Source organism: Sturnus vulgaris, chromosome 1, assembly GCF_052056855.1.
Source record: "Sturnus vulgaris isolate bStuVul1 chromosome 1, bStuVul1.hap1, whole genome shotgun sequence".
Taxonomy (NCBI): domain Eukaryota; kingdom Metazoa; phylum Chordata; class Aves; order Passeriformes; family Sturnidae; genus Sturnus; species Sturnus vulgaris.
In genome coordinates, this window is record NC_142243.1 from 146,702,522 (window position 1) to 146,729,941 (window position 27,420).

General features: G+C 42.0%; 1 long non-coding RNA gene across 1 annotated transcript; it reads left to right on the plus strand.

The window, feature by feature from the left end:
* Window positions 1-11,574: 11,574 nt before the first annotated feature.
* Window positions 11,575-27,033, plus strand: LOC148225577 (uncharacterized). Its single transcript, XR_015808532.1, has 5 exons — window positions 11,575-13,072; window positions 21,025-21,154; window positions 21,248-21,621; window positions 22,538-22,755; window positions 25,402-27,033. It is a non-coding gene; the product is annotated as an uncharacterized LOC148225577 (long non-coding RNA).
* The last annotated feature ends 387 nt before the right edge of the window (window positions 27,034-27,420 follow it).

Consider the following 27,420-nt stretch of genomic DNA (forward strand, 5'->3'; position numbering starts at 1 on the left):
AACAGCTTTGCCTTGTCTTTAACTAGGATTGTGAGTCACAGAAAGGTTTTGCTTCTCATTTCTGCATGAAAAAACCCAGCCTCAGTATGTTCCAAATATCTTCCTTTAAACATTTATTTGCCTGTTGCAGTACTGGACTGCTTGTGCCCTTTGCCTGAGTAGTAAGGCAGTTCTCTTTGAAGATATTTACTAATTAAATAAGAACAAAGATGGAATGAATGTTAAGGACTTTCAAACACTTGTTGTGTGCTGCAGTTCCATGACTGTACTTCACAAGCTGTAAAATCCATACATTTTGGAATGCTCCACATTCCTTTGATGGATTCTCTTTGTTAAAAAGGTTAAGGGGAAACAAAAGGAATTCTGGCTTGTTTCATGGCCTGTTTTTCACATCTGCAATTTTTATTGTAGGAAAGGTGCCGAGTTTGTTGGATCTGGCAGAGCACTGAGACCCAGCATGGCAGATTCCAGCTCCTGCTGTGGCTTTAGAAAACTTACTGGCTCTGCTTCTTTTCCTTATCCACCAAACATAGGCTGGTACCTGAAGGCACAAGTGCAAACCAAACCACAGCTACAAGCACTGCCAGATTCAGGAGTATCCAAATTCTGAATAACCCTTATTTTTAGGATCTGGGGTAAAGTTGCTTTCTCACTCATTTAGGTGTGACACACTCGTGCTGATCTCAGTAGCTGGAGATCTTTTTAATTAAAGAACAATGATAAAAAGCCACATAAAATGGGTTGCATCAAAGCATCATCATAATACAAATGCTAATTATTATAATTATATAAGATTGCTCACGTTTATTTTCTAGGTGGGAAGGCACACCAGCTGACTGGGTTTCAACGTGTGGCTATTTCAGCAAAAATTTAAGGAGTCAGATGTCTTGCCTAGGAGTTGTCCCTTCCAAGCTGCATAGTTATGGTCAGTCCCTCACCTAATGTAAACATCTCAGTGCATGAGAATTGACATGAGGGACTTCCTTTGAATGAGTTCCAGTCACTTTCTTTGGTCTTCCTGTTTTAGGGACTTCTCCCAGGCTGGCAAACTCTACGTCCTCTGGGGAGGTTGTGGAAGTGTTGTAGGTACATACAATGTCCTAGTGGGCTGCTTGTTCACAAGTGGTCCCATCATCCTTTCTTAGCCCCGGGATTATGTCAGGGTTTGGTCCCTTCAGAGGAATAACAGGCCCAGCATGACTGGTCATGCTGTTAGTGCAGGAGCTGGGGCATGGTGTGCAAGAGCCACAACCCTTTACTCCACCAAGACCTTTCCTGGGACAGCAAATCTGGAGCCATAGCAGATACTGTTTGGTTGCTTCAGATAACTTAGCAGGGGAATCTTTGTCAGAAAAGTGGGAAGACACAGAGCTGCAGGAGCCCTGCTCTGGTGTAACAGCCAAGGTGGAGAGAAGGAGCCATGGTGAGCTGGAAAAGGTCAGGAGACAGAGGAAAGCAAAAGCCTCTCAGGGCACAGGAGAAAACAGTGCTTGGTTGAGCTGCTCTTTCAAAGTCTGCAGTTTTACACTGACAAAACTATGTTAAAATATACTTTTCCTGAGCTTCTGAGCAGCCCCAACACACACCTTGAAAAGTCGAGACAGGAGTCCTTGTCTCTTTATAAACAAAATTTGTGAGAGAGCTAAAACATCTTGTTAGGAACAAAGAAATGAAACAAAGCAATTTTGAATCATTCACAATTAAAAGTAATTAAAGGCTGTTAAAAATCCAGTCTAAAGATGATGGTTTAAAAAAAACCAAAAAAAAACCACAAAAAACCAAAAACTCAAAGTGAAATGGCTCCAGAGTAAAGTGTAGAGTGTAATTTTTTAGACTAAAGTAATTCAGTGGGTTAGATAGAGATTTGAGAAAAAAGGAGTTGCCAACCCCAGTTTATATTTTTTTCTGGTTAAACAAAAACAAATTCCACCACCACCTCAAAACCACATTTGGTTGAAATTTTTATTTATCTTTTCCTCTGGGGCTGGTGAATGGAGATTTGCAACACAACTAAATTGGCATCAGTTAATTGTTAAATCTCTCGAATAAATATTAGCATGATCATAAGATAAATTGGGTTGGGAGGGACCTTAGGAGGTCTGTGGTCCAGATTCCCTCAAAGCAGTAGCAGTGCTGAGATTGGGCTGCTCAGGGCTTTATCCCTGAGGTTTTGGATACTCTATGAGAGCCCATGAGGTGCTTAATGCAATTATGTTCTCCTGTGTGTGCCAAGAGAGGGCTATGGAATTACCCCCCTTGTGTTATCTGCCCAGGGGTTGGGGCCTGACATCCAACTGTGTACAGAGGTCTATCTTCCTGGGGAAGGTTTATTCACTGTTTTATTTACTGTTTCTGTTCAACAACTTCTTCCTGGGGCAAAAGTAGCATCACACAGCTCATTCAAAGCCTCCCATTTCAGATCATCCAGAGCTAAGAGCACTGATTTCATAGCTGAAACTCAGATGGACACATCTGATGAGACAGAGAGCAAAACCTGGGCATAGGGCACTAGTGATGTCTGCTACCCTTCTGTTATGGTGTTTCCTTTCCTGCACTGGAAATGAAGGCATACACTCCTAGCTTTCCATAGGTTTACTTGTCTCCAGGACTTGAAGCTGCACAGCAAAAATACTTCAGTCTTTTAAACAGCAGATTTTCACTATGAATAAAGTTGCATTCCTTTTTGTGCCTAGTGAAGGGAAAGCTAGCATGTATTTCCATTATTTATTTTCCACACTACTACTTTAATACAACTTCCTCTTAATAAAGGCAAACAATTACTAAAAAGCTCAGATAGTTCCATGAGTAGCAAAGCCAAGGAAGTTTCATTTCCTACAGATTTGTATCTTGAGGTTGTATTTTTATGTGGTGTCTCTGGTGTCTAATGATAGATGAGTCACATAACTGTGATTTAGGCGGGAAGGGTCCCCTTCACAGAATCACAGAATCACAGAATCACAAGGTTGGAAGAGACCTTTAAGATCATCGAGTCGAACCCATGCCCTTAGACACCTTGAGGTGTCTAATCCAGCATCATGGTCAGAGAACTCTGGAGGTAGATCAGATTTCTTGGGGTCTCATTCAGCAAGATTTGGAAATCTCCAAGATTGGACAATTACCCACTCTCTGAGGGGTCTTGTTCTAAATTATTTTTTATAAAATCAGCTATGTTAATCTAGACACAGAGTTGAGGCTGTTTCATCTACGCTGGTGAACACTACTTAATGCAGAAGTGCCAGTAGAGTATCAGCAGGTGTTTTGAGGGATACCCTACTTCCAACTTACTCTAGGTGACCTGAGGGGGTGCAGGAAGACACAAGTCATTGCCCTGCACATGGGAAATCTAAAAGGACTTGCCTCTCCAATGTTGTATCTTAAAAATTTTTATTAGCCCAAATGAGACCTATGCTGGTAAAAATCCTGGTTTACACCCAAATAATGTCAGTTTTCTCCAATGAACATATTTCTGGCATGGAAAAATGGGGTACAGGTTACATGGGCAAAACTCCTCTTTTACCTGTGTGGCTTAGTGGAATACTCTGCCTGGGTTAAGGCACAGCCATTTGGAAACCTGTGGGGGCTGGGCACTCAATGTCTGTCACACATCACAGCCTGGCACCCCCATGACTGATGCTTTCCCAAATCTGTATTGCAGACATGGTTTAAAGACAGCTATTGTAAACATTTTTGCACTAACATAGCTGTATTGATTCTTGAAGGGTCAATGATTCTGTTTTGCTTATATGATTACAGCTAAACTGGCAAGCCTTCCTGAGAAGTCACCTCTGCTCTATGGCAATTCATTTTGAGCTTCTCAGAGGTTATCATGAACATGGAAAACATCCGACAAATGGATTGTTCCTGCAGAAGCAATGAATGCAGATTGAATCGCCCTTGAGTACGGCTGAGTTTTCAGATGGCAACGGAGCACCATGCCTGTGTTACATTAGTTTTGCATATTTATAAGCTAGTAAGTGTTACACATTTGACAGGGCAAGTCATTGCTCAGCTTCCAAGGGCTCTTTCTAAGACAAACAGGCACTTTCAAAAAACACACAGAATTTTATTTGGATTTTTTAGAGGAAGCTGGAGGCTGAAGCTGGATTCATACATTTCAAGGACCTAAAGCCAGGGCCTTTCCTCTTTTAAACTACTGGATTTGCTCTTATTTTATTTAAACTAGTTGTTTTGTCTCTTTCCTATGCTAGTTCTTTTTTTGCTGACATGCAAACTTCTGTTCTTCATTCCTCAGGTCTTCATCCCTCAGGTCTTCATCCAATAGTTAATACTTGAAGGAGCACCTAAGATATCAATGGATAATGAAGCCAGCCCTTCAAAGAAACTTTGAATAATAAAATGGTCATGCATTTATTTCCCAAAGACTATGAAAAAATTAGCATGAACTCTTCACATTTGTCAATGTTCTGTGCATGTTTATTTCATTTTTTCCCCTCTTTTCCTATGTTTGGAGTCTGATCACAAAGCATCTCTCTTTACCATGCAGACTTTTGTCTTTCTGTCTTGGTCTCACAGGCTGTCTTCCGCTAAGTGACTGAGTCATCAGGCTCATCTCTACCTCAGACTTCCCTAGGTGCTGAGTACTGTTCTTTCACAAATTAAAGTCTGTTTTTTTATGATTGGGGACTTTTCCACATTTTAGCCCTTCCTTCTTTTGGGCAGCCTGTACTGGGTGCCTTTTCCTATTCATATACTTGTTTTTCTTTCCTAACCTTCAGGAAGAGCACTGTCATAAAGAAATTACTTCCCCTTTGCTTTGTGTAACTTCTGGACAGGAGACAGTGTGTGCTGAAGTTCCTGACAGCCAGTGGGTTTTCCCCAAAATTCTGCATTTCAATTTTAGTGACATTTAACAAACCACCACAGTCAGAAGTCCCAAGCTGCCTGATGAGGCTGGTTTGTATGCACCTTCTTGCCCTCTGATTTTTCAGAGTGCTCAGTGTTGAATTGAGCATCAGCGACCTGAATCCTGATGGTATCTAGATTTCAGTGGATTCAGTGGATTTCAGTAGATTCAGACAAGCAGAAGTCTCAGTTTTTCTCTGGTCATTCCTCCCAGCAAAGAGAAAGTGCTTTTGATGTGTTTGTATTTACTAAGGTTGCCTTGCTGAAGTTGTTGTACTCCAGCTTTATGGGTTTTCACTCTTAGTTGTTAACTAGGGGCAAAACCAGAGCTGGGTTTGAGATGGGGCAATCACAATGGCTCAGACCAGAACCTGTCTGCCTGCCAGTAGGACTGCTGCATCATCTGTGGTTGGATTAGTGCCTTAACATCACCTCGTATCCCGTATAGAGCTCACACTGTAGAATTCTATGATGCCTGCACTGAACACTCATGTTCTGTCACCTTCACACTCATTTACTGGTAAAAAATTTAAAAGTTATGGTTGCCTCTTCATTGCTCAGAAAAGGAGCTTTTCTGAAGCAGAAATGAAATGTGCAGCAAGAGCCCACAGAGTCCCATAGGAAGCAAGGTTCAGGTCAGTCACAGTTTTAAGTGCAGTGCTGCCAAGCAGTTGAGAAGACCTATTGTGTTAGCACTGTATCGCCCTGTTGTTAGCTTTCAGGAGATGACTAATGTGCCTTAATTAATCCCTGTGTGAAAAACATACTTTGTCGGCAGCACAGACAAGGCCAAAACTGTGAGCAAGTTATTGGGAGTTGCATCTTTGTGATGTGCTTTTCATCGGGGAAATGTTGGCCACATAAGGAAGCCAGCACAAACTGTGCTCTTTGGTCAAAACTTATTTACTGAAAATGATGAAAACCTGACCCTAGTTCAAGAAAAAGCATCTTCATAAGTAGAAAAATACCAGTAAAAATTGCAATTAACCAGTAAGACATCATCACAGGCTCACAGAGAATGGCAATGAATAGCAGTAATGCCACAGCATAGCAAAGGCACAGTGAGTTCAGATGTACTGCTCTGCATAATCTGGACATGATTTCTGTATGCAGTGTGAGTGCTGTAGTAAATTTTTTTTTTTTTAATCTTGGTAATAAAGTCAAATCCTGACTTAAATCAGGGCATTGGTAGTGATGGCAGATACACAGTCACCATCAGCCAAAAGATCTCAAATCTCTTTGTAGACATATATTCAAAGGTCATTTTGTCCACAGCAGAAAACCAGCCCTCTCTGGAATAAAAATGAAGCAGAAATTAGAAATGTGCAGAAATACCAGGCCAGGAAGTAAAGACTTCCTCTTCCAATTGAAGGGCAGAGGGATGGTTAAATGATTAAAATATTAGGCAGAAGACTGACATAACAAAAATACATTTTCCAGTCCCTTGTAACACAGATTAACGCTGTAGGAAATTGAAAATATCTGATCAAAGTCAGTGGTGCATGAAATATCCCTTAGTGTTGGATATTTTGTTGATTTTACTTTGAATGTTTTGGCACAATGTGATAACAGCAGTGAGACTGACTATGAGATTAGCCCCTGGTCCAGACTGGCCAAATGGAAATTCAGTGTGAAAATTGGCTCCGTGGGGCTTAAAATGCTACATGTATATTGATTATGTGCTTGCATGGGGATATTTATCCTGAGTGTGCTGGTCACACCTGTTATACCTATCCTGTAGGCACTGAGGGAGGTGAAACACACCCCCCTTTAAAACACTGGGTTTGAAAGGAAGGCTGAAGTATAGGCAGGAATATTGAGTGGAGAATAGCTTGACCATAGCAATGCTTGTGAAGCTGAAGTTGTTCCTGAGTCTGATCCTTAGCTAGCTGTGGGTATGTCACCACACTCAGTGAGGCTGCCTTGGGCTTGTTGGTGTTTGGCCCAACTGTAATACTTCATTCCAGGCTTGAGTCAATGGTCTGTCATGGGAATCAGTTAAAATAAAAGCTAAAACTAGGTTTGGGGAAGGGGAATTTCAGTTTAAGAAAAACTATTTATGGGTGGAGATAAAAGCAAACAAGTGATTGTGATGCCATGACACAGGCAGTGGCTTAAGAGCAGAGCAGAATGAGCTCTGAAGTGGAGAAACTAAACCCACATTACAAGTTAAACCAACACCTGGATTCTTCTGAAATACTCAGACCAAATCTCCTACTGGGAACACAGTTTATCCTGGTGAGGCTCTGCTTTGCCTTGTGATTTAGACCTCTTGTTTCCATAATCTGATCACTGGCAAAACAAATTCTACAAGCAAGAGCACTGGAGCTTCTTTCATGCTTCTGGAGTGAGCACAGCTATGCCAGTTCAAGTCTGGCAAAGTTGAGATGGCAAAATTTAGCCTGACCCTCACTCTCTTTACTCTCTTGGATGTGGAAGCCTCCTGGTTGCAAAGTCAGATGGGAGATGAGAACATAGGCTGGATCCAGAATTTTGTCTCTGAAATGCATGTTTCCCTGCTGGGAGAAGAAGATGGTTTGTGGTGGGCTCTGTGAAACAGCTTCTCCCTGCTCTGGAAACCAGGGCAGAGCTGAGCAGGTTGCAGAAGTTCATGGGGGCATGTGTCTTGCACTGAGAGGGCTGAGGTCTATATTCTTGGGTTGCTGTTAGGCTAAATGGTGGAAAGAGTATTGTGAGTATCTTCATATTGTAGTCCTTATCCTGCAGGTTTCAACCATGATTTTTCATAGGAGAGGGACTTCTTTTCACACACCCTGCATAGTTGCTGCTTGACTTCCCCACCAAGGTGGGCAACCAGACACTAGTTAGGAACTAATGAGAATTTTAAGCTAGTGGGAATCTTTGCAGACCTTCCAGTAGTTTCTCTATGAGGCTTGAACTTGGCTTCTTCTTAGTAATTGGTAGGTAGCTCTGTGGATGACAGTCTGATGTTTGAGGGATGGCACAATGTGCTCAGGCAGAGTCTAACCTGCTTGAAAAGACTCATCTGAACAAATGCATGTTCATAAAACACCCAGGAGCAATTAAGTGACTTGTTGTTTTGATCCATTTTCCCAGTTTTAGTCACTGCAGGCTGTTCCACTTAACCTCTGCTCCTCGGAGGACACCTTTGTGTGTGGATGGGAAGATTGTGTCATACCACTAGCAGAAAAGCAGTGCTTCTACTCTACTGGAGGGACAGGAGATGGATGGGCATTAGAGGAGGAACAGCAGTCTGTATTCTCAAGGATGTTTAGGTACTTGATTCCTATTGATTTTCTCATGATCCAGGTAGCATGTAAATACCTGTAACAATCTGACAGAGATAAGCTGGTTTCTTTATGAAGCTGCACTGAATGTTAAACACAGCAATGACTCAAATGCTGGAAACAAAACTGAAGAGCAGAAGAGACACGTGATTACCCAGGGCCATGAGAAAAGGCCTGAAGGACAGCCAGGCAGCATCTGCTCCAGGAGATCTGAAGGCACTCTGTGCTGGCAGTTCATCGATGAAGGTTGCTCATTATTTGCTTATTTTGAACATATTTGCTGAAGGCCAAAGCCTGTCAGATCTTAGGAAGGGTCTTTTTCAAGAGGTTTTGTTGCCTCAGCAAACAGGTCATGAGTCCAACCCACCCACTCCACAAACAAACATTTCTCCAAATTATCAGGGGAATGGAGTTCATTTGACAGAGATGTCAGTTTGGTAGAGACAGATCACTTAGGGTGTGGGGAGTTTTATTGTGTGTATGTGTGTCCAAGTCTTTGCCCTCCACTCTTCAGTTTTCTCCTCATGCATCCTGTATAATGACTCTGTGTGTGTGTGTTGATTTCATTCCTTTTGGAGCTGCTTACCTTTCTAATTATACTCACTAAGTATTCACTACTTCACTTGGCTGTGTTCCCAGAACAAAGGCTATAGCTGAATACAAATAACTGAATTAAAATAACTTTGGCTTTTAATCAGAGGAAGGCCCTGTGTTACTTAGGAAGTTTGAGATATCACTAAACAGAAAGGTAATTCTGCCAGCTCTCATGTAAATTGGGTGCCTGTGTGCTTCCCAAACCAGCTTCCACACTCACAGATCTGCCAGATCACTTCTCCTGGTGTGCTTCACAAGGGACTAAAGGGAGGTGATGGCAACAATTACACTAGTATTTGGGACAAGAAGGAAGTCTAATTGGTTAAGAGGATTTTTCAGACAAGAATTACTCACAGAATGCCCCAGCTTGAGTAGAGGCTGTTTGAATCTGTTTGAACTGTTGAAAAGAAAGTAGGGCAGGAAAGTTGGTATCTATTTTAGTGGGATCCTGCTGCATAAATGATGTCTTAATTTCACTGTTCAAGAATCCAGTTTGCATTTGGAAAAGAACTGGGAAGAAGAGCAGGTGAGAGCAGCTTTAGAAGAATATCAGACATTGCTCTTGCTCTTCCAAGAGAACAGAACTGACATGTGCAAAGATAAAAAGAGCTCATCTCTCTGCACTGATGATTACATTAAAAAAAAATACCAACAAGTTACTGGAAGACTTTGCTCACTGTTGTCGTGCATATAAATCCATCCAAATTGTCAATAGTCATTAATTAGAAACTATTTTTGTCAGATTTTAACTTTTTTTTTTTTTTTTTTTTTTTTTTTTTTAGGGTTCCAGAGTTCATTTGTGACATTTTTTGTTTGTTGGGGTTTTTTTGAGAGAGAGGGGGGAAGAGCTTTTGAATTTATTTTCTTTGGTTTTGTTTAAATATGGCTGGTGCAATCCACACCTGAGGTGCAAAAATATGTTTGTTTTTTTTCTTTTCAGAGGAATTTCAATGATGTTACCATGAAATTAAGCTATCCTAGAATATTATTATTACTACTACTACTACTATTATTATTATTATTATTATTATTATTATTATTAACAAAGAGGTTTGTCTCTTTTCTTGGTTTTTATTTTTTTTTTAATTATTTTGGGGTTTTTTTTAAATTACTTTGATTTCCAGTCTTCACCTCTGTGCTACTGTTTTCTATCCATTCTTTTCTTCAAGCATCAGATGTCTGTCTGCAGAGAGTGCTACCATATGACTTGAATTTGAAGGGCATTGAATTTTAACACATTAAGTTCCCCATGTTTGAGAAGTTCTTTGTAACCTTTTGCTAGAGATCCAGTTGATAAGGAGATGGGGATGTTAAGTTAGAAGGAAGGTTGGAACCTGCTGTTGCCTGGTAGGGTCACATGGACATCCTGGGCATGTCAAAAGGAGAGGACCAAGGTGGCATCAGGGAGGTTTCAGCCCTCTGGGGTTTGAAGGTGCTGGAGTCTTGCCTTGATTTTATAATGATCAAGTTTCCCCCAGGACCTCAGGCAGTAAAAGAGTAACAGGAAATGTAGAAATAGCTCAAAAGAGCTCAAAAGAAGTATCTGTTAGCCAGTGGTCCCTCAGGCATACACCCTTCCCTGAGAGAATCATTCATAGAATCATTCATTATGGTTGGGAAAGACCTCCAAGATCATCAAGTCCACCCTTTGACCAGAGTCACCCATTGTGACACCACAATGTCAATTAGACCAGAGCACTGAAGGCCACATTCAGTCATTTGTTGAACACTTCCATGGATGGTGACTCCAGCAATTCCCTGGGCAGCCCATTCCAGTGCTTAACCAGTGAAGAAATTCTTCCTGATGTTCAACCCAAACCTCCCCTTGTGCAACGAGATGCCATTGCTTCTTGTCCTGTCACTTGCTGCCTGGGAGAAGAGACCAATCCCCACCTTCTGTGATCTCCTTTCAAGGAGTTGTAGGGGTCTCTCCTTTTCTCCAGGGTAAACATCTCCATCTCCCTCAGCCACCCCTAATGTGACTCTCCAGACCCTTTCCCAGCTGCACTGCCCTTCTCTGGACACACTCCAGCCCCTCAATGTTTTTGTGGTTGTGAGGGGCCTAAAACTGAGCCCAGGATTTGAGGTGTGGCCTCACCAGCACCAAGTAGAGACAGACAATCACTGCCCTGGCCCTGCTGGTGACACCATTGATGCAGTTGATACACTTCAGGATGCCATTGACCTTCTTTGGCCACCTGGGCACACACTGGCTCATGTTCAGCCACTGTCAGTCAAGACTCTCAGATCCTTTTCTTTCAAGGAGCTTTCCAGCCACCCTGCCCTTACCCTGTGTCACTGCAGGGATTTGTTGTGCCCCAAGTGCAGGACCTGGCACTTGGCCTTGTTGAACATCACGCCATTGACCTAGGCCCATCAACCCAGCCTGTCCAGATCCCTCTCAGAGTCTTCCTGCCCTCTGGCAGATCAACACTCCCACCCAGCTTGGTGTCCTCTGTGAAATTACTGAGGACCCTGTCCTCACTTTCCTCCAGCTCTGGAGCTGCAAGGGTTGTCAGGGTTGCTTGGGTTCCTCTCTATCTGTGGACCTTGTATATGCTGGGAACCCCCTCTGGGGAGCTGTGGTTGGCTTCCCTTTCCTTTGGAGCTTTTGGAGCAGATAAGCTGTTGACGGTAAGGTAAGCCCTTGGGCTGTGAATGTTGTTACAAAATTCCCAGAGTCCTCAGGGCTGGTGGGAAGAGCATCTTCCAAACACGTGTGCAATCCAGTCCCTGCTGTCTGAGCTGGGCTGTCAGTGTGTGCACAGATCTCTCACAGCCTCCAGGCAGCATCAAAACACCTTTGAGTCATCTGCTATCAGAATTCGTCAGAGATGGTTTAGGTGTTCCTGATCCTGCTGGACTGAGCTGGATGTCTCTTGAAGTCTTTGCCAACACTGTATTTCAGTAGTTATCATTAACAGCAGGATCCTTCTCTGAGAAAGGCTGGCCTGCTCTCCAGCTAACTGGAATGGGGGAAGAGAAACAGCAAAGCAGGCATCAGTTTTTATTAAGCAAACAGTGCAGATGCTCCAAATCTAACCTGATGCTTTCTCAGCTGCTCCATTTATCCTTTAGCAGTGTAAAATATGATATATCACTTTCCTGGCAGCATATGTTGTTTGGTTTTTATTTTTCCCCTCTGGCTTGGAGTTCTGCTTGTGAAATGAAAAGAACAATTATTTTTGGAAAAAAGGAGTTTTAGTGAAAAAAGAATGCATGAATAAAAAAGAAAGCTGCACCTTTCCAGATAAGTTATGCATGAATACAACATTCAGAGTAGCAGCTTTCTACTCAAGCATTCAGTAGTTTGTAATAACTGATTGCCAGTTTCAAGGTGGATTTCAGAATTTCTTCTGTGATCCAAATGCAGTGGGTTTTGCTCATTTAAATCTCATCTTTGGCCTTTAGGAAGAAATTGTTTTGAGATTGAGAGAAAAATAGAACCTGATGACTCTTCACTTTAGTTGCTGTGTTTTTGTGGGCAAAGCCTTCACCTTGTGAGCACTTGTTATGCAATCCAAGAGGAAACCCACCAGGGCAAAAAAGTAGGGGAAATTACCATGTTTTAACATGTTACCATGTTTTTTTGCTCCTCACATATTTCTTCCCCATGAAAGGAACTTCTATTTATCTATGTGTATAATTGCTTTGGAGGCAAAAGAGTTTGGGGGACTCTGTGGGAGTTGCTATTGCTTTATTTATTTATTTAATTATCAGGAAAAGGTGAAGTAGTGGCAGACCAAATCCCATTTATAGAGCCTTTGGTTCACCAGTTCTTTTAGATCCTTCTTTTCTGGTTAATGGAGGTATTTGATCCAATCCAATGTCATTATCTAGTCTTCAGTGACAGCAGATCTAGACCATAATGAACTCTGTTGATCCAGAGAAAATGAGAGTATAATAGCAGAGTAATTTAATTGTGAACAGCTCTTCAGTTAAGTAGAAAATGATATTAAAAAGTCAGTGGTTGAAAGCTGAAGCCAGAAAAATTATACCTAATTTCTAGTGTGATTTATCTACACACTCAGAATAGATGAGATTAACAATCGTAATGAATGCAAGGATGCTTTGGATCTTGGGATTCTTGGCCTGAGACATATCTCACCCAGTTCTGGATGCCTATGATGCATCTGTATCCACTTCTCAGAACTCTGTGTCTTGTTTTTTTTGAGAGAGAATCCAGTCAGCACCACCGTGTGATTCAACCAGATTCAACCAACTAAAGACAGTCACTTAATTTAGGATGAAACAAAGAAAGTTCTGAAGTTCCAGTGGATGTATTGACCTTATCCCCACCAGATGTAGAAAGACCATCAGGTGACATGACAGACACCTAGATGCAGGTGAGTTATTTCTTTCCCTGAAGTCTGAGTCTCTGAAGAACTCAGCCTAAATTACATTCTCCAGAACAGCCAGTGATAAGGAGCCTGAAGGAAAGTGTGGTTTTGGTTGCCTGTTTTGCAGGAGACCAGAGGGTATGATCACCAGCCTCTTCTGAGCATAGAATATGTGAATCACCAGTGAGTAATTCTCCTACTGCTGGTGAGAATTCTGCTGATCATTTTGGGGCTTTCACTATGATTTCCTCCATTCCCAATGATTCATCTCTACCCTGGCCATATTTTCAAGTGAAGACCCATGGAGAGGCTGCTTTTCTTGTTTTGGGTCTTGGCCTGCTGCAGGGAAAAATGAAGTACTGAAGTGTGTAGGCACCTTTCAGCTTATCCTGGTGCTTTTTTCTGACTGATGCCAGCAGAGACATGAGAGTCATTGAAATCAGTACCATTTTGGGCAAGTTTAGGGGCCTGCCCAGGCAGAACAACTCACAACATTAGGGCCTCCTTTTCTATCTTGCACTTGATTATGATCTTCTTGGACTTGACCTCATTCATTATTTGTTCCTTGCAGGCTGTTTATGTCCAGTTTCACACAAGAGCTGTTTGCCTGATGTGTGTATGTTTTTGTCAGGGTTTCCTCTGTGCCTTGAAATGGCTCCCCTTGCCAATGCACCCTGCCTGTTGTGTCCCATCTGGTTGCCCTGCTGGGACACACACTGTTCTCCACCTGCTTTGGACACAAGAGACTTATCAATGTGTGCAGAGAACCATACTGAGACACTTTGGCTCCCTGGATATTTCTCCATTGTGCATTCTCTCCAACCTTTCTTTTACAGAAGCTCTTTTCAGGCCAGTGGTATGCCTCCCACCCAGGCTTGGTTTTCCTGGGCACCCTTCTCCCCGATACCATGATTTTTTCCTGGCTGTCACCCTGCTGGTTCCCTGCCACCCTTCCAGCTGGGATGCAGTAGAGCCAGTTGGCATCACGAGTATTTGCTTTCATTCAGCACCAACTTCCCTTCCTGTCTTTCTTATAAGAAATATGGATAAAAATGTTTTAACAGGGCCTGCAGTGACAGGGTAAGGGGTGAAAATTTTAGACCAAAGGAGGGTAATTTATACTGGACTTTAGAATCTCTTTACTATGAGGTTGAAAGGGATTGCCCAGAGCAGACGTGAATGCCCCTTCTCTAGGAGTGCTCAGGGCAAGATTTGCTGGGGCTCTGAGCAACCTGGTCCAGTGGAAGGTGTCCCTGCCCATGACGGGGTTTGGAACTAGGTGATCTTTAAGGTTGCTTCCAACCCAAACTATTCCATGATTCTGTGATAATATATCTCTGCTAAAGTTTCCATCAAGTCTGAAGAAACTTCCTGGGGTTTTCTTCTTGACTCTTAATTTTGTTTGTTGTTTCCTTTTCTTCCCACATTACCCATTGTCTCAATGGTACATTATCCTATACCAGATAATGCCTTATATGATATACCAGATAGTGCCTTGCTTTTCTTCTCCACTAATACAGAAGTTAAGGTCATCATTTGTCCTATTTTCATTGCTGACTCCTGACTCATTAGTTTATTGCCAAATTCTCTTTAGAAGTTTGTAATTCTTCCCAGAGCTGGCAACAATCCTATCACTACAATCAAATCTCTAGCAGTTTCGATTTCTTTTCCGTCTGCTCTGACCTTCAGACCCCGTGGAAAATGTATGTTTGTTTCACTGTTGTCTTTTTGTGAGTGTTGCAGCAAAATAGTGTCCTTTAATTTTAGGGACTTTTAACGTCTTCTCTGTTCTGCCAATAAGTTGTGTCACATCCTGAGAGGATTTAAACCTGTCTGCTTTGCTGAACTCTTAGTTTCTCCCAGACTGTTGTCTGCACCTGAATTTTATTGGTCTTTTCATTTAGCATTTTAAGAAGTTTTCCTTTGGAAAGGTATTCTTTGAGTCATTTTGGTTTCTTTCCTTCCCCATGACCTACAGTCTTTATTTTTCACATTTCTTGCTTTCTTTGCTGTCTTCTTCATTATGTGGACTTCATTCCCACCCACTTGTCACAGGCACCAAGCTAAATTTTGGGACACAGTACATACTTGGGGCACTTAATGCTTCCCTCCCCTCCCTTGACACTATCAACTTTCCTCCAAAGTGCTCCGAATCCTTCTAACTGAGACCAGAGCACACCGTACTTAATTTCTTTTCCTTCTAGTGCTGAAACCACAGTGATTAGTGGTATTGAGTAGGTTTATTTCAATGCAGTTTCTCTGGGCCATGGGAGCCATAAGCATAGAAAATTGAAGTGCTGACACCAAGTCTTTTCCTCCAGTTGCACTGGAATAACGTGGGTCTCATTGGTTCAGCACTCATTCAGGTATCTGTGTTTTCACCTGTGTGCCTCAGCCCAGATACATATTCTATGCCCTCCTCGTACTTTCCCCATTTGTCTAGTTGTTTAATTGTGAATTGATGCAAATATTTCTTCAGGGAGATCTGCTGGCAGCAATGTGATCCCAGTTGCCACACATGGGTTGAGGGAAGGCACTGCCTGGAAGATTCCCACATGGGATATATGTTGCAAGGTGTGGTGTTTGAGAAGAAATTCTGCTGTTTATTCCACTCTTGTTTGTCCATTGATAAACAAAGCATGCCTGATCTTCAATCTACTTGGAAGCCTTTGTTTGCCGAAGAATGTTTTACTATCTCTTCAAATCCTCATGAACCATTGAAGTTGAGCAAACAGCACAGTTAAACCTCTCAGTCCATGTTCTTCTGTCTCCAGTGAGTGCTCCTGAGCAGGAGCAGCAAAATTTCCTACCACTTGAAATATGCAAAGAGTGCCTCTAATATATTCATGAAAAATAATAAGCTACCTGCAAATGGAGCCACACCTGTTTCCTCCAACCAAAGGAGAAAGTGGATTAAACCCTTGCGTCGTTTTTCCACAGCTCTTACAAAACACTGAGTACCGTTTACAGTTGGGAGCCTGATTATCGTTATGCTTCTTTAGCTCAGGGAAAAACAGCTTTTCCTGGTGTAGATTATATTTGCATTTATATTTATTCATTTGCATACAGATTTTTGTGCCCTACTCTTGAAAGGTAAGGATATTCCAGCTCTTTTAAAGGCAATAACAGTTCATTTTATGCCCTGTTCTCCATAACAATAATTGCTATAACTCTGAAGCTCCCCTGGCATTTTAAGGGCAATAAAGAAAGGGGTGGATGGAAAAAGAGAAGAAAATTCTCCTATTAATTGGTGAGACTCCAGGGTTCTGTTCTGCAGTGTTTTACTCCTGTGAGTAATCTCATTATCCTTGGTAGGACTGATTGTACAGAGGCAGCAGGATCATGCTCCAGAAGTCCAGCCTTTAATCAAATCTACCTGTTTAAAAGGAACACATGGTTGCCTTTCAGTGGGAACCTTTAGCTATGAAATGAGGATGTAAATTAGCCAAAATGCCTCAGAGGAAGGAAAACTTCATCTGCCAGGTTTTCCCTCTGCTCTTGCTGAAATTAATCCATTGTGTGCGTGTGAGTGTGTGTGTGTGTCTGTGTGTGTATGTGTGTATGTGCAGAGGAGTGGTTCTTTCCTATTTTTCCTTTCATAGAGATTCAGATCCCCCCCTTTAGAGAAAAATATTTCATCATGTGTTTGAAAAAAATCATGTATAAAGGGTTGTGTTGTATGGATGCAGTGAAAAAACATATAAATCTTTAGTCAGGAAAAGAAAAAGAATAAAGGGTTTAAGACAAACTATTTGAATGCTAGTAAATGTATTCAGATTCCCTTAATGTGAGTTAGAAAAGCAAGTCTTTGAGATAGTCTTCTGTTCAGAATCAGATTTACCTCAAATTTCAAACTTGCTGCATAATAAGAAAAAAACATGGTGTGAACAAATGTTACCACATCATCTGTAGCTATCAAATGGGGTAATAGAAAAATAGTATCTTTCCCATACTAAGAAATAAAATGGCAGGTAAAAAACAGAAAAGAAGCAGAAAATCTGTTTGTCTCAGAAAGATTTAAAATAAGACCCCAAGGCAGTCTTGGTGTTCTTTTCCCCCATAAGAATAGACACAAACTCAAGTGGAAAGTTAATGAGTCACAGCAGAACAGCTTGGCTCTTCTTCTTCTTGCTCTGTCCCCTGCCTGCCACCTCACCAGGCATCCAAGATTCTATCCCTCTTCTGCCACCTCCCTGGTGGTCTCCAGGGGTAACTTGAGGGAGAGTCATGTAATCCCACCTAGATGACCTCCTACATTGATTTTCCACTGCTGTGGGTAAAGCAGCAAACTACACAGAGAGGTATTGATCACCTGTGGAGGCATTCCTCCCATAGCAGAAGTCTTGAGCCTTTTAAAGCATTTTGCTATCTATTCAGCTGCTGATACACTGCCATTGATAGCTTGGTGCTCCAGCCAGCATCAGGGATGGCAATGCAGGTGTCCTGTGCAGGACGTGGAGAGCAGGGAGAGGTTGTGCTTGATCTTTTGAAGAACGTCAGGTATCAGGACAGGCATTTTAAGGTGACTTTTAGTGCCTGGCTGCTTCTCCTGGCTTGCTCTTTGAGACCAGTTTAAGCCATACCCACTTACACCAAATGAGGATCTGACCTCTATTCTTAGGAAGAGCACCAAGCTTGTTTATGAAATAATTGACTTGGCTTCTATCCCAAGAAAAGCATCTTTTTCTTTTGGTTTTGGTCAAGCTAAGTTCCTATTATGGTTAGCCAGGCTTGTACAATAAATATTTGGCAACTGGCAGTGTGGTGTTGCTCAGTGTGAACTTTCTGTGCTGTGGTTTCTTACACAAGACCAAGGCTGGGCCAGTTGAGAGGCTGCTGCTGTGGGGCAGTGCTGGTGAAAGTGCAGTGAGCTGGGGTGGCCAACTAGGCTGACTCATGCCATCAGCCTTGTCTGACCCCACACCAACCATCAAGACCCTTTTCAACTGTGGCATCCTAGAGGAATCTGTCTTGCACTCTCCACAAGTTGGAAACAGACGATTTGGAGCAGCTTAAAAGTGCCAGTGGTCCAAAGCAGGTGGGGTGTGAACAGTGCATCTGGCAGAGGCTGGAGGAGAAGCTGCATGGTGCCATGGCTGTTTGCTTTACCCAAGGCTGGTCTGCAGCTGCTGGTTATTCTACAGCACTGAGCAACATGACATCATCCACTTTCACAATCAGATTAAAGTGGAACACTTTAAAGCAATATTTACCTTTTTGTTTTGTTTTTTTTTTTAATCTTTTTCAGATTATTCTTTGTATACTGAGTGTGTTTATGTGAATGAGTTAGATATGTGCTTCAAGGAACAAAACTGCATATAGCACAACACTATTCCATATGTACAACTTCATTCCCATTCACAAAGAAAGAGGGTCAGCCTCCTGCAGCCCCATGAGACACCTGGCTTCTCACGCAGTCTGTAGAGATGACAAATTTCTGGGCAGAAGTAGACTCAAGTTTTAAACAGATTTATTTATTAAAAATTGATGCAGTCTTACATCAGTGACTTAATTTGGATGCAAATATGTTAGAGAAACATCTGTCAGGACTGGAAAAGGCTCAGATAACTCTGTCTTTAGCATGGAGATAAACTAGGAAATCTCCTAAGATGCCTTCTCACTCTTGATTTCAGTGGTAACTTTATCCTTTAAATTGACAATAATTTTCCCAGGTAGGGAATGTATGCCCAATCCCTAGCATTTTGAGGGCAGTTTTTTGCTAACAAAGAAGGTGAAGCTGACTGAAGTGCAGCTCTGACATGCTGATGAGCTCAAAAGTCACTGCAAGACAAAATATCTCAATTTTGCTAAGCTAAAATCTGAAAGCTTTTGTATCATTACCTGCTACATCACTCCCCTCCCTGATCTCAGACCCATCCTCTCAGACTTTCACTTCCTCACTCTGATTTGTTTATGCCCACGATGTTGAAACACTCTCCTCTGTGTACCTCCTGCTGCTACTATTAGTTCCTTTTTTTTTTTTTCTGAAATCTCTTACATTTGTTTACAGATGAAACCCTCTGAACTTCCCCTAAGTCACCACCTCTGCTTGTTTTCCTGTGGAGACCTCTTTCATAATTTTACTTTTCCCACTAATTTTAAAGCTTAATATTACCTTTGCTTTCTCTCCTGCTATTTCCCTTTGCTCTGGAGTTTTCCAGTGTATAGCTCATATTCTTTTCCTGTCTTTCCATTTTACTGGGGCTGCCTACTATGGAAGTCAATGTCTTTCTTTTCTCACAGTCAATTTAATGGCTTTTTTTGTTCATACAGAACAGTTTCTTCACCCTGAAGCTCATGTGGGCTGTATAAGTGCAAATTGTTTCAGTCCATGAAAGAAAGTCTCCCCAGACTGAAACCTTTCCTAGCTGCACTAATTTTCCTGATAGTTCTCTAAGGTTTTAATTTATGCTTTTCATAGGGAGTCTTGATATAAGGTTTTATTCTTTTAGTTAACTAACCTTGCCTTGCACAGGACAGGTATTTATGGGACTTGCTTGGCACATGAAAAACCTGAGCTCCAGCCCATGACTGGGAAAAACAAGGGACTTGAACTTTGTCCAGCATGAAGGTCCCGTCCATGACATTACTGACCCAGCTGACATGGGTACCTCTCAGAGGTCCAAAAAATTCTTCTAGATGTTGCAAAAGTGTCCTGGTGGGAAATGAGAGAAATCTCAGAAGTGGAAGTGGTTTGGGAAAACTAATTCTCACAGAGCTGCCACAGGGCTCATATTCTCAGCTTTGCAGAAGTCATGACAATGTGAAGATTGGGTTGGTTGGCAGCTGATTTCAGCCTTCTCATAGAATGGTTTGGGTTGGAAAGGGCCTTAAAGATCATCCAGTTCCAATCCCCCTGCCATGGGCAGGAACACCTTCCACTAGACCAGGTTGCTCGGGGTCCTGTCCAGTCTGGCTTTCTCCCAGACTTCAGGACCACTTGCAAAGTACTAACCTGTGACTTTTCCCTAATTTACTCCCTGCAGGCCCAAACATGGACACCAAACATTGTTGAGTGCTTCTACCTCTTATTTGTCCCTTAGAACAGCATGTGTCTTCTGCTCCTGTGAAACTTAGCGTGACACCAACTTCCAAGTATAATTTGCCTCACTACATAGGATCACAACTGCCTTCACACTGTCTTTTTATTTCTCCATGCTAGGAAGAATCTCAATTTTTCATTGTTATTACTCTTTTAGATGAACATTTCCTTCCTCTTTGTCAGTTTATGCAATAGAGTAAAAATTACTGTCAGGATCAGTAACACATCCTTTGACAGACCCATACAGGCAATCTCACTATCCTATCTCCTAAAAATAAAACAATTAGGGAAAAAAAACTGCCTCCTTTTTCATCAGCCACCGGAAATGAACCTATGTTTTAGATTGAAACTATAAATCTCCTTATTTTCAGTTAAGGCAAATCAGCTTGTTCTTCCTCTTTATTTACAGGTGAAACCATAATTTTTCCTACCAAACAAATCTATGAAATACTATTCTGTCTTTAAATAGTTTTTTGTTTTGTTTTGTTTGTTTGGTTTGGTTTTTTTTCCGTCTGTATGGCTGCAATGTTCCAAATGTTTCACATTTGTTTTGCACAAGAATAAGGAAAGACAACTCTAATTTATGTGTTTATTTTTAAAAGGTGTAAAATGCAGTGCAAGATGCAAAGGACAGTAGAACTGGTTTATGCACGATTGGTCCAGTCACAGGGTATTGTGTTTCTGGTCCGTGTCCTTAAATTATTGCATAAGTGCATCCTCTATTACTAGAACTGGAAGGATGAAGAGATTCTGACTGTGTTACATTAAAAATTGATTAAATCTCACTCATGTTATTAACCTGCAATCTCATTCCTCCCTTTGACATAAAGACAAACTAATCTTCACATAAACCTCTAAATTTCTGTAAAAATATGCTGATCATTAGCTAATTTTTCCTTTTGTTTTCTTCTCTCAGTTGTTTTATTTTCATGACCAGAAAACATCAGCCCTTTGCCTGTGGGTGAACAGCTAAGTTGTATAAGATTGAAACAAACAATATTCATTGCAATGAAAGTACAAGCAGATCTGAGCCTCCTGCATTCAGGGTGAGATTGCTTCGTCCTCCCTTTCAGATTCCTCCTCTGCCGTAGCTGTATCACCCACTGGTGAAATAAAATTGCATGTGCTTCTCCCAGCAGCATTCCACTGCTTTGGTCCAGACTGGCAGGAGGAGATGTGGAAAATGTGGACATTGCCACCAGGATCAAGACTGCCTGGGCTTCACGAGGACAGCCCAGCTGCCAGCCTCAGGAATCTGCTCAGCCTCACTTCTCCTTCTTGTCCTCTGGCTTTGAGGCTCCTGGAAGTCACTCTTTCTGCTTCACCACTCTCCTCCATGGCAGGGGAAGGGTGCCTTGTTTGCTGCAGGGTTTCAGGAGCCGGTCTCTCTGAAGGCTTCTTCAACAGAAAGGCTATTGGCATTTGCAGCTCCATCACAGAGCTGAAGCAGTAAAAAGGTTTCCAGAGGCTGCTCTGTGACATCTGCTGCTTAGACTTCGAGGCATTTACAGAGGTGAAGTAAACATAATATTAACTGACTAGAAAGCAAATCCTTTCTCTTTAAAGTTCATGTTAAATGCAAAGTGCAGTGGAAGAGGAATGGAAAGCATCAATCCAGATCATTTACTGTTACCCCTAAGGAGCAGATTCATTGTCTTTTTTGTTCGAAGGATTGCTGTATAGCTATTAAAGAGCATTCTTGGCTTCATGGGAAGGAGGGGAACATACCCCTGTAGTCATTAATTATTGATAATTGATGGCATATTTAATGAGTTCAGAAAATGATCAGTTCATTCACAATAATCTCTTCTGCCTGCCCCCTTCAGATCCTTTAGGAAAAAAACCCCAACAGACAGCAAAATGGATCCACTAAAATTCAGGATGACTAATGGGACTTACATAGTATAAAATGGCAGGATAAAAACAGAATTTCTGTGAAGGTTGTTGCTACTTAGATAATTTTAGAAATACAGGCGAGTTTCTTTTCTTTTTTTTTTAAAGAAGAGACAGAGACAACAATAAAATACCACACCTACTGAAATCTACTGAAATGTTGTTCCTTTAACTTAGATTTGAGCATGCAAATAAAGGAAAAGAATGAGGAATTAGGTATTCAGAAAGAGTCCTCATAAAGGCTGGTTAAAGTCAGCAGCAATAATGAGGAGGCTGCTCCCAAAGTGGAATCCATGCTGAGAGAGAGGGGAATTGCCCTCTGAATGTCCTTAGTCTGGTTTGGGGTGCAGCTTTTGTGCTATGTCTTTACCATCCACAGTAAAATGGGTCACTGGCTTGTGACTAGGAATCCTAGTGCTTATCCCAAACAGCAGTTGCCACTGTTAAAGTGTCAGCAAGTCTGATAAGAAGTATCAGATATTTGGGGACAGTGGGAAAGGCAACAACTGTTTCTTCTCTTTTATTTGCAAAAACAGGTTCTGGCAGTTACATCCACTGGGGATTGATTTGCTCCTTAGGAATAGAACAGGAAGGAGGAATAATAGGAAAATATTTTATGAAGTGTGACAGCAGATGGGCTATTAAGTATGACTCACTGTGTGGCGCGTTGGCAAACTCTTGCTAATGACCTTGTGACTCGGCGGCCACTTCGGCAGAGGTTACAGACTTGACAGCCCATCCCTGCCTGGCAAAGGTGAGCCTCAGCCTTGCAAATGTCATGCTGTTCTGAGACTTGTGGTGCCAAAAATGTGTTATCTGAGTCAGGGAAACTGAACTATGTGAATAATTAAAACTCGTATCAGGGTTGACTGTTGTGCCCTATGTGTGGATGGTGAAGTTAGTTCTGCCCACAATCACTTCATCAGTCTTTTTAAGTTATCAAACCAAGGGGCCCATGCTACAGGTGGAGATGTTAAATAGGATATCTTACCCACATATTAAGTAGGAGTAAGTGGAGGGAGGGTAGGATATATCAGAAAAGTGACAAATGCAGGGAAAATTCCAGAGCCACCTATAAATTGCTTTGACCTTTAAAAATCAAATGAGAAGACCACTGTATGATGAACGTTAGGGAAGGCCCCTGCCATAGAAAAGGAAGGTACAGACTGATCTAATACTTCTTACCTGGTTTTACTTTCTGTATCATGGAGGACATTTAAACATCAAGTCTTTGTGAAGCCCAAGGACCACTGGTTTTAGAATAACTGCATATTCCCACCCTGGGCACAGGAGAAAGAGCTGTAACTGGTGTCAAAGCTCAACTTTGGTGCTTGTATTACAAAGGATCTAAATCAGCTTTTCTTCTACCATCTGCTGAAACAAGCAGCCAGAGTTGTAGTCCTGTAGCTGCTTGTGATATTTTCAATTCCAGGTGCATTTAATTTTGTTTACAACTGCCCTGCACTTGCTCAGAGACCCGCTTGCACCTCTTGCCAGTGCTTTGGGGATGATGTAGTCATGTGGAATAAGGAAATTACTATTCTGATATTACTTCAGCCTTTATATAAGAAAATATAAGAGGCATGAAACAGCTTGTATCTTGCATATATTTGGTGTATTATGGAAATCATATACTTTTACTTTCTGTGGACTGGGGAAGTTGTGTCTCCTTTGCCTTAGAGGTGCAGTTTCTGTGTAGGTTGCACCAGAGGCCACGGGTGCTGAGCAGAGGAAGGAGTGTGTCCTCTCTCCTGAGCACTATTAATAGGTGTCATTGAATTATTATGAGGAGCCTGAAACTTGCTGGAGAAACCTCCTGTGAGGATTAAGGATGAAGCAGCTGCCAGTGAGGGCAAACCTGAGGGCATACCTCTGCTGAAGGTGCAACACAGAAATTTGATGTCAGGGCAGGCAGGTAAGGGAGGTTGGGAACAGCAGCACCTCTGGTTTCCCAGTTCTTTGAGAGAGGGGGGAGTTTTTCTGCCTTCCACAAACAATCTACAGGCCTCCAAGAAAGGGGAAAATATCTCAGTATCTTCCTCCTCAAAACATACTCCTGTCATGAGTTCAAAAGGAGTTTGAAATATTCTTTACAACACCCATAGGACTTGAGGATTCAGAAAGCTCGCTTTGGTGATATTTATGAAGACTGAATAGCTTAGTGAAGCTCAGAAGCCCACGTTTTCCAGATCCCTGCACCAGAAGGATATTTTGATTCAGTGCAACAAATCAGAGCACTCTCATTTCAGTGAACCTTATGAAGCTGTGACTGCACTCCCAATGCATTCCTGGAGTGAAGGATTATTCGGAATGGTGCAATACTGGATGTCCTCCTGCCATTGGGAAATCTCACAAAGGTTGCCCCACAGCAGTTGCAAAGCACAGCAACAAATGTGGGCTTTGTTGTTCTTGGGTCTTACCCCTTTTCATGGCCATGCAACCCAGGAGAATATGGAGGGGCAGAAGGAAAGACCTGGCTCTCCTCTGACAAGAAGGGGCTGAGGGCCCTTTTGCAATAACCCTGCACTCTCTTTTGTCCTAAAATTTTATTATCCACTCTTGCACAAAGTCAAATTAAAACCGTCTTGGGACAAGTACCAGCACCCTCATACAGCCTCCTGAACTATCTGAGGCCAGTGCAAGTGTCTGCTTTTCCTGATGCAGGAGGATTGCCTGTGTGAGCTTCCCCCTGTGACTTCAGCCGTGTAATCTGTATTCAGAGATGCTGTCTTTGGCCCCCTGGCTTCCTTTCTCTAGCTGCTATCTGTGCAAGGGAAATTCAGCAGACACAGCTGGAGGTGATGTCAAGGTGGGGGTGGAAGGCCATCACAAGTGGAAGGCAAGAGTGAAACTTTAACTGAGACTCTGTAAGGTGGTGTGAAAATGCTGCGCCCCTTCAGCAGAGCATGTACGGAAAATGCAAAAAGTTCCCTGTCCTGCATTTCATGCTACATGTGTCTCTGCGGGTTTCAGTTCATTTGCATATAATGAATACTCTTATTTTGGCAAGAGGGGATCCCCATGTAGGATGCTCTATCCTAGGCAAAACTGGCTTGCTTTCCTTTGGTTTCTTTTACAGGCTCCATAGGAACCTGCAGTCCTTGTAGGATTTCCTTGTAGGACCCCAACTTTCCTGGGACTGCAATCCAGCCACCATCACACAATGCAGCGAGGCAGCTGCTCTGCAAGTTCCCTCTAGCCCACCTATAAAACAGGTTTTGAGCATCATTCAGCAGCAAGGCCTTAATGAGGCTCTCTCAGCTCTAATATTAACTCCATCACTCAAAAAGAGCTTACACTCTATCCTCTCAGCTTTTTGACAAATACAAGTAGAACAGATAAAAATTCTTTCTTTAATTGGGGGTGAATAAGCACAAATTGACTTTTTTCTTTGTTTCAGGAGTAGAGCAGGACCTGGCAGCAGTGCATCAATATGGGCAGCTCCTGACCTTTTAAGAGCCAAGCATCTTCTGAGGAGATTGGCCATGTCTTCACCCCTTCCTGTAACCCCACTTTCCTCCCAGCCTGGTAGTGATGCTGACACTGAGCTAGCAAGACCACCTGAACCTCTCTGTCCTTTATCCCTTTCTCCAGGGCTTCCTGTATGTAAAACCGTGGAGCTGCCAGAGCTAAAAAAAAAAAAAAGAAAAAAAGTTCATGGGGTAATCCATGCCCCATGCTGATAAGGCACTTTTATTTCACTGAGATGTTGGAAACAACAGCTCTTTTATGTCCCATTCCTACTAAAGATGGGGCATGTGGGGTGGATGTGATTCCCAATAGTCAAGAGTGACACAGGATGAGGTTCCTAGAGGTAAGGATTTGACCTGTTTTGGTATGAAGAATAAAAATCAAAAATCATAAAGTAAGTCTGTGTAAAGTTCACAAAGATATCTCTTGTGAAAATGAGGTTAGTGCAAGGAGACAGCTTTGCTCAGCATTTACCTTCTGCAAATTTCCACCCCAGTTAGCTGCAATCATGTAAAAGAATGAGTAAATGGAATGAAGGACAATATTTTTGCACTAAATTCTTGGTTATCTGAAGATTTTCTCTGGGTTGAAAAGATAGCTACAGCCATCTATTCCAAGAGTGTTTAGATGTGATCAGGTAGGAAAAAATGATCTCAAACAAATGCAGCAGAAAGAGCTTTAAATTGAAGTGAGTGTCCTGACTGAAAAAAAAAAAAAATTCACAGGGGAAATATCCAAAGTAAAACTGTAAGAACAATGCTAATTAGAGATGTGTCAGGTGCTGGGTCTGGATTGCTGTTATGCTACTGTGTGCATTTCAGGGACAAATGACAAGCAAGAACTGGGGTAGATGTTGAAATCTCCCCATCATTTCTTTCCTTGAATTGACCCAGAGAAGTCCTTGGGCATGGAAGCTGGAGTGTAAACCATGCTGAAGCTCACTAGCCCCAGTTGATATACTATCTGCACTGTTTTCATTACTGGCTAAACTGTTGGAAATGCAATCCAGAATGAGAGGGAAAACTGAAATCTGTGGTGAAAAACTGGCTGATGGTTTTTTACCTCTCACAAACTGGTACACTTCCCAGCTTCAGACAGGTCTGCAAGCAGTGGTACTGTCAGAAAAGACTGCTCCTGGCTGTGCATCCTGCCTCACTGCAGACTGACAGGGAATTTAGCCAGAAATGTTGAGCCTCACAACTCTGCACAAGATCTACTCTCGAGGGTCCTCACCAGCTAATTAGTGCTCTCTTGCCAGGAGCAGTGATCTTTTCAAATTCCAGCTTTCTTTTTCTGTTAAAACCAAAAGGCTTTTGCAAGCAAGGACATTAGTTGCAAGTGAAAATTTCTTTTTAATTAAATTGACACCAGGTTTCTCTCTGAAATTTTGAACAGCTGTTTTGTCTTTTTTTTTTAATTTTTAAAAAAATTTCTTACAGGTGTTCCTTCTTGTGTCTCATCATACTGATACCTCTTCAGTGTTTGCTCTCTGGGTTAACCTGCATACTGTTGGAACTCTCTCTCCCCACTTTCAGTATATATGAGACAATCCTACCCGTCACCAGTTTTGCTTGTGTCTCTTGTATTCCAAATAGTGATATCTGTAAATTTTTTCCTATATACGCTGTTATATATTCCTACATACACGAAAAAGAAATGTCAGGTGCTGTTGCCTGTCTGCCCTAGAAGAAATTCCTTCTGCTCAGAAGACTGACTTGTTATTGATCATGTTGGGATAGACCCTCAAGGGTTTGCTAGGTATGATTTACACAGTATTCTCATCTGCTCACTCAGCCTTCAGCCATTTTCTTTCTTATTGCTTTAACGGCGTGAGTTTTGCTTAGTATTTGACTCTGTCTTAATGCTAAGATAAAAAACAGTGGTTAAATGGGACAAAAATACTGAATTTTGTGCAAATGCACATAGGTCTATGTCTCTGAATATCAGT